Source organism: Dipodomys spectabilis, unplaced genomic scaffold, assembly GCF_019054845.1.
Source record: "Dipodomys spectabilis isolate Male_0828 unplaced genomic scaffold, ASM1905484v1 ptg000081l, whole genome shotgun sequence".
Classification (NCBI taxonomy): Eukaryota; Metazoa; Chordata; class Mammalia; order Rodentia; family Heteromyidae; genus Dipodomys; species Dipodomys spectabilis.
In genome coordinates this window covers 20,783,204-20,791,291 of record NW_024870758.1, presented here as the reverse complement: position 1 = coordinate 20,791,291, position 8,088 = coordinate 20,783,204, and positions in this window count along the sequence as shown.

Genomic DNA, 8,088 nt, shown 5'->3' with positions numbered 1-8,088 from the left:
TTTAAAACATTAATTTATGCTTGGTATCATGTTAATGTTCTAGGTTGGCCATTAAATACCCATTCCACTAAAAGGTATAGATTGCTGATACAGACTTTATATAGACTTAATTTTTTTCTTTCCTTCCTTCCTTCCTGCCTTCCTGCCTGCTTGCTTGCCTGCCTACCTGCCTGCCTGCCTGCCTTGCTTCTTTTATCTCTGATATGTCTGTCTGTCTGTCTGTCTGTCTCTCTCTCTCTCTCTCTCTCTCTCTCTTTCTGTCTGGTGTCTGTCTTCTTTTCTTTTGTTCTTTCATTCATTTTCTCTTTCTGGTTGTATTGGATGTAAAGTCAGGGCCTTGTGTTGCTAGAAGGCATTCTAACACTTAAAGCATACCCTTAGTCTGGTTTTGATTTAGTTATTTATTGGACAAGGTCTTACTATTTTCCCCCCAGACTGGCCTTGGACTATAAAACTCTTACCTATGTCTGAGGGATATACTAAAACAGTAGATCAATTTACCTTTTTTGTTGTTGTTGGTCGTGGGGCTTGAACTCTGGGCTTGGGCGCTATGCCTCAGCTCTTCAGCTAAAGGCGAGCACTCTACCGCTTGAGCCACGGCCCCACCTCTGGTTTTCTAGTGGTTTATTGGAAATAAGAGTCTCACAGGGTTTCCTGCCTTGGCTGGCTTTGAACCGTGATACTCAGATCTCAGCCTCCTGAGTAGCTAGGATTACAGGCATGAGCCACCGGCACCCAGCACAATTTACCTTTGAGTAGACTACTTTTACTCTTCTTTAATACATATATATTTCATTGTAAATATACTGTACAGAAGGGTTACAGTTATATGAGTAAGGTAATGAGTCCATTTCCTATCGAGCATTGTTGCCTCCTCCTTGTTTTCCCCCTAACATCTTCCCTCCCAACATCCCCAACTCCTCCCCACCCTCCAACATTGTAAAGTTTGTTTTCAACATAGTGTGTTGTACATCTCATTGTTACAATGGGTCAACCTTATCCGTATTTCAGTATTTTGTTATTTCCCTTCCCCTCCCCAAATTAGCCAAATGTATATACAAGATGCAGGGCACTGAAATCCAATATAGTGAAAACAGGGGTTATACCATGGGGGAAGAACATACAAGAAAAAATCACAAAGTACACTATAAGTACATTAAGAACAACAGCAAGAAAGATAAAACCTCTTATGTCCCTAACTTGAGGTTCATTTTGCTTAGTATCATCTTATATGGTCATATGTATATAGCTTTTGACCTTTTCTGCTTGTGGATCAAGAAAATGTGATATAGATAGATAGATAGACAGACAGACAGACAGACAGACGGACAGACAGACAGACAGACAGACAGACAGATAGATAGATAGATAGTTACACACACAATGGAATTTTATGCCTCCATCAGAAACAATAGACTATTTTAAAATTTACCATCTTGTTTATGTCAGCTTATTTTTAAAATGCATCTAAAATCGTGTGCCCTAAAGCATTTATGCTGATATTAGCTTCTCTTGTACTGTGCTTCAAAGGAACTGCTTATTTGTTACATTTTACATTTCCCTCTCCTTCCCTTCCCATCCTCTTCCCTTAAGAAGGTGAGACCAGAGGGAACGACCTCTTGGCCAAGTTGTCCTGTTTGGGGAAGTTGTACCACATTGCCCTTGTGAGGTTTACAGTAAAAGCCAAGCAGAGGTCTGGAGTAGAGGGACTAACAGTGTTAGGATCAAAGGCCTAATTGTCTCCTTCCTTGAAGTTAGGGTTATTGGCAGCTGCCATTATACCATCCATGCTGCTGTCACCCAGCACAACCAACCAGCATGCACTAATTGCAATGGCCTTTTCATCAAGTAAGATCATCCCTCTAAACACAAAGAGCTGTCTCTCCATTAGCACAGACAGTAGCCAGCTAGATCAGCTGGGCTCCTTGAGTATGATTGGACTGTCATATTGTTATGATTTGTTCAAGTTTAGAGCATTTAGCAGATACCCTTTGCACCTCTCTTTGTACCTGAATACTATAACCTGACTGCCCCTATCATTTAAGAGGGTACTATAGCTTTTCAAAGTTCAGCAGCGCACAATTGCAGGCAGGCAACTGGTTTCTGACAAGAGATCAATACTGTCCTTCCAAACGCTGGAGTCAAGCTGCTGGGTCTGTCAGAGGGATGTGTGCTGTAATTGGATCATGGATGCTGGAGTCATCTGAGTTTCCCTTCAGCACTGTCACAGCTGTCAGATGTCATCCCTTTGTACAGCTGTCACTGCGGGAGGGTTGGGGCTCTTTTTCCGTTCTAACCCAATGCAAATGTCCACTTAGCAGATGAATATTGAAGATATTAGACACTTCTTTATGCCTTTATGCAAAATAAAGATCTGTGTCATCTGTGAATTTCATGGAAATAAGTTGCAATTTATTCACTGTGAGAAAAGTGAAGTGAAGCCTGTAAAAATGAGAAATTATTTGGTTCAGGCTATTAAAAAAGGAATATTTTACCGAATAAACAACAATACACACTTCTTTTCTTAAGTTGGAAAAACTATCTAATGTTGTGCAATGTTTAGAGGGGTAGTCTTGTATTTCAATTCTTTTAAAAATATATGTATTAAGTGTATCTTTACTTCATCTATATGTTTAGAAAAGGGACAAATCTTGAATTAAATCCTTTTAACTCATTACAATTTATTGAAAAAACATAAACCCAGTGTCTGATTTAAGGTAGCAATGTGATGAGACTTAAGAAACACTGTCAGAATCATGTGAAAGACTCTCAAAAAGTTTTTAAGACTAGCCTAGAAGCCTCAATAAAAATGAGGATAATATTTTGGCTATAGACTCCTTTTTCTTCTTTTTTTAACAAATGAAATAGAAATGCATTCCCATAGTTTATAAATAATTTTATAACCATCAAATGTTGCTGTTAATTTTGATCAGATTTCTCCTGTTTGCATTAAAACTAGCCTTCAAATATATTTTTGTATTGTTCCTAAGCTCATTAAGCAATACATTTTGTACCCTATGCCAGAACAATTTTACTTAGAAAATGATAAATTGTTACCTGACTCAAGTCACATGTAATTGCCACACAGGATAGAAATAAAGAGATGTCATCGGTATGCTTTTGGCAATTACTTTCTTAATTCAGAAACTTTCACAATATAGAGATAGATCTAAACAACACCCTTGACTGATGATAAGTAAAGTATAATCTTAATTGTTGGTTTATTTTTATTTTTTTACACTTTGGTGTTGTCTTGCAGTCTCCCTGAGCTGATGTCAGAATCATTTTTGGATGGCCAACCGGGTAATTTTTGCTCTGGGTGGCTGACTTTCTTTTTCTTGAGGTCTAGACCACACACGGCCTTCTCTGTCAAACAGGCAGCTTGCTTGGGTCCCACTGACAGGGTAGCATGAACCTTATTTTCCAATATCTGACCTTGGCATCCTGTCATCTACCATGGGACTCACTGGGTCAGCCCCTCAAATCTCCAAACTTTTTGCCTCCATCTGGCATTATGAGTTGACCTCACCTCATTTGTGGTAACTCGAGTTTTTTGAAGCCTAAAATTAGTGGCTGCCAAAATCAAAACAGACACTTGGGTCACATAGTATGGTAAGATTGTAGAAACCAGAAGAACAAACCAATAAGCCCAATGTTTACTTTAAAAATATTGTTGTGCTTGAAATGGATGTGTGTATGTGTGTTTGTGTAATTTATTTTTATCTAATTTAACATTTTTTTCCCTCACCATGATTTTAGTTTCTATAAAAATCAGGGCCAAAATCCTAAGGCACTTAAAATGGTTTACTTCTTTAAAATTAATTATTTAGAAATCAAATTCTAGTTGATTCCCACTGATATAGGAAAATGATCCTCAATAGGTACATGGGAAAAATTTTTTAAAAAATGAATGGAATAAACATTTAAACTTACTTTCTTAAACTTATTTTTCTGCGGTGATGATTGTGAACTTCATAGGCAACTGCAGTGACTCACGTATGCACATTTTTTTTAAAAAACATGGTTTATGGCTAATTGTGTTGGGGTTCAAAAATGCTGTTTTATACATTTAGATTAATAAGGATGTCACATGACTGTGTGGAAGTAGCAGTATACATCAAAGGTAGAATAAAGGTTGGTTAAGCATCAAACCATATTCTGTATGTAAATTTATAACAATGCTGTCCTGTAGAAAGAGAGCTTACCCTCTATTTCTCTGCTACTAAATAAAATTAAAAATTCACACCTCTGGTTTATGGGTTTTTAAATGAATTTGATCTCTCTTTTGGGCAGGGCAAATAAGTGTTTTGTGATGTATTATTTTATATAAAAAAAGACTATCGTTCTGGCTCATTTAATTTTGCGAGTGAATGATCTAAGATTAACTACAGACTAGTCAGTGCGGTTTAAAAGCTGAAAGCAATTTTCAGCCACAGACGGTAATGCCACATTCAGTCCACAACCGAATGACTCTAAATGACTAAGCTTCGAGGTCTTTGTATATGACCACAGGGCCTGATAAAGCCATAGGAACACAGTAAAAGCACAAAAATAGTTCCAATTTATTTGGTGCCATCACCTTAATGAGATTAATACAGACGTGTTCATGTGCCTAATTGGTGATTTTGTTTTAACTGGTAATGAAGGATTAAAACTTCAGGCAACAGGCTGCTTGCTGGAAAGGGAATTTGAGAAGAAAATAACATTTTTAATTATAAAAAGAAACCAATAAAACACACCATGGCAAAGTTAATAATCGTTTTTTTTAATGAACCTATTACAATGTATACATTATACCATTCTAGCCCTTCTGTGAGAAAGGATGATTTCAGAAGCTATCCATCCTACATATTACTTTTACTTATCAGTGGACATTTGGAAGGTATCTTCCAAATGGTATCTTGGGTGATAGAGGTCAAACAGAAAACATTGGCCCTTAGGCTACTGTGGAATTTAAAGTATACTTATTCTAACTTATCTTTTAAAAGTTACTGCAACTGGATGACCCATGGTGAACTGTCCCACTTCACCCCAGTAAACCAAGCATCTTTAGAGTAAGTTCTCTGCTTATCCTACCTTCCAAGTACAGTTGTAACCATTTAAATACTAACACTATTAAGTATTCTGCCAATACACAAACACTCAGCCTAAGTCATTAAAATTTAATTATAAGAGGGCAGCTGAGCCCAGTTGGAGTTTTAAATATAAAAAAAAAATCTTTTTTTTTTAAACTAATGAAACAAAACTACCCAGCCAACCAAACCTTATCAGCATGTCTAGATACCACTGCAGTGGATCTTACTTAAATAAAATTGCACATTTCTTGAGAGTTCAACATGCTCACAACACTCACAGTAAAATATCTTTTCATTATTACTCAACTATCCTCAATGTAAAATGGTCTATTGTTTCGTTGTCATTGTTGGCAGTGAGCCTTGTGTCTCTGTCCCAGAATGTGACAGCATTGGTAGTAAAATAAAGGAAGTTCACCTTACCACAGCAACGGAATTTAAAATTATTTTATAGGATATTGTTTCTCCCAGAAAGTTAGCTGCATGTGAAGTTATCTTTTTCCATTAAGGGGAAATCCTACAATGCAAGCATTTGGTCTTTGAACCTTCCTCCAGGAGCCACCTTAAGAGAACTCTGAGTGGGGTAGTGTGCCGTGCAAGATATTACCTTCCTAGAGAATGAAGACAGAAATATATTTTACATTTCTTGTCAGATTGAACTTTAAGACATCCTGACTGCTTTCTCTATAATTTAAACATCACAGCCAAAATGGCAACATGCTTTGTTCAGTTCCAGTTGTGTGGAGTTTAGTGCTTCATTGATTCAGAGGAAGGCTGAGCTGGCACAGAAGCAGGGCGACGGAATCACGCTATCACTGCAGCATGTCAAGCCATTATATCTGGGACCAGAATGTCACCGTGGTCTCAATGGTTCGTCAGCTGAAGGATATGGTTAACAAATGTAAAACCAAACTTCAGAGGAGCTGGTTTTCTGTGCTAAGTGATCTGTATTCCCTCTGAATTTACTTTCCCCTAACCCCGTGAAATTAACAGTACTTTCTGACATTCGACCCCCTGACCTCACACATAATAAGAATTTAAAAAGCACCATGCATGAGTGTGTCTCCGTAATGCAAAACTGGGAAAAATGACCATGTCACAGTTTTATTATACAAAACCTTCTCAATCTCCATTGCATGCTTCATATAGGAGCGCTCAGTTTAAAGTTATTATAAAGAAAAACACAATTTTGAGAATCATAATTCACTGTTCGTGACTTTTATAGACAATAAATTGTAGCAAATACATATTGCTACCCAAAAGCTTTGGACTCCATTAATGAGGATAGTTACCAAGATAAGTGTTAAAAATAGTCCACTGGAAGACTTGGATGGTTCCAAGGGCTGCAGGGAGCCGGTAGCCAGAAGTGCAAGCGCATGCACAATGTTTAGGTCTCAAGGTTTAAGAGGCAAAAGCAGGAAAGTGTTATGTGGAAATGATTGTGTGTTATCGGGCTCAAGGGATGACAGCATACAAGAGTAAGAACAAGGTGCTATGTGGCTTTTTCTTCACTGTGAAGTAAAGATTGGCAGCTGGAAGTAAGGCTTACAGACAGACCTGCGCACAGGACCTCTTCACCCAGGACCCATAATCACTACTCAAAGGAAAACGCATTTACCAGGGAAAAGCGGCTGTAGCCATCAGAAGTGTGCTTAAAACACCACTTAAATATCACTTTATACGCTATTACTTGCAAACTGTGGCTTCGTATTAAATTATACTTGCATAGGCTCTTGCTTAGGTGCTGATAATGCTTTTGAGGTTGCATTGGTGAAGAAGAATTTAGGCTGCTTTGCAAGAGACGTGACCAGAATATTCCGCGCAGCTGACAGTGACAGGGTGAAAAATTGCAGAACTGTACTTTCTTTCCCCATATAGATTGTAATTTTAATTGTCATTGTGGCCCTTCTGTTTTAATTATGGGACTTCTTTGATATATACCAGGACATCGTATTGAATGAAAATATGGTGCTATAATAGTCTCTTTATAATTAATGACCACATGTAGGTCTTGGTGCATAAAAGGGAAGGAATAAATGAACAATTTATTTAACTAGGTTTTGGATTTCTTTCTGTCTTCCCCTGAATATAAAACGATCCCAGGGCTTCTGAGAAGGTTTGATGTGGGAACTGCACAGAATATCTAACAAAACTACTGTAAGGTCGATTACAAAATACATAGTATTCAATTTTCTTTGTGTGTCCAGAACTGGTAGCATTTATTTATTTGTCCTGTATTTCTTTCAATTTTATCTTAAGCAAATGCTGTTAATTTCTTAAGCAAGCATCCTTTCAATGTATCTTATTAGACACATTTTACCTGTGATACAAGTTTTCCACAGAGGAGGAGTTTCAGGAAACAGACTTTTGTTGCTTTATTTGCTTATATCAAACAGCAAAATCCAATTCTTTCTAAAGTTTTGCTTTCAAACAAGATCTGTGCTGTATTTCTTTTCCCTGAGGAAGAATATGTTTCTCTCAGTGACTACTACTAAACAGAGCTGTCTTTCAACAAATCAAAAAAAAAAGTCGCCTATTCATATGCAATTAAAGTCCTTGAAACTGTGAAGAGGAACCGGAAAATACAACGCAAAGGCTTAACATTGTTCTCAAACTATCATGTAACAGGCTTACCCTACAGAACACTGTGGCATAAACATGCTGAGCTCATATACATTTCAAGGGAGCCAGACCTCTATGGATTACTGGAAAGCAGACCTATTTGTCCAGGGTCTGTCACTGTAAAACAGTAAAATGCCCCCTGACAAGCTTCTGCTAATTTTATTGTGGCACGGAGTGCTGTGCATACATCCTCTACAGTCTGACTGCAGTTCAATTGCAGAGCACGATGAAAATTGGATCGGCAGAGACAGGGACTACCCTGGGGTCAGCTGTGACCATGCCACTTCCATGTGATGTCTAGTTGGGGTGATGGTGTGTAAATAAACGTAGAGAATTGCAAATCTTGTCATGGCCACACAGAACAGCTCAAGCATTTAAAGATGGTTGCCCGCAA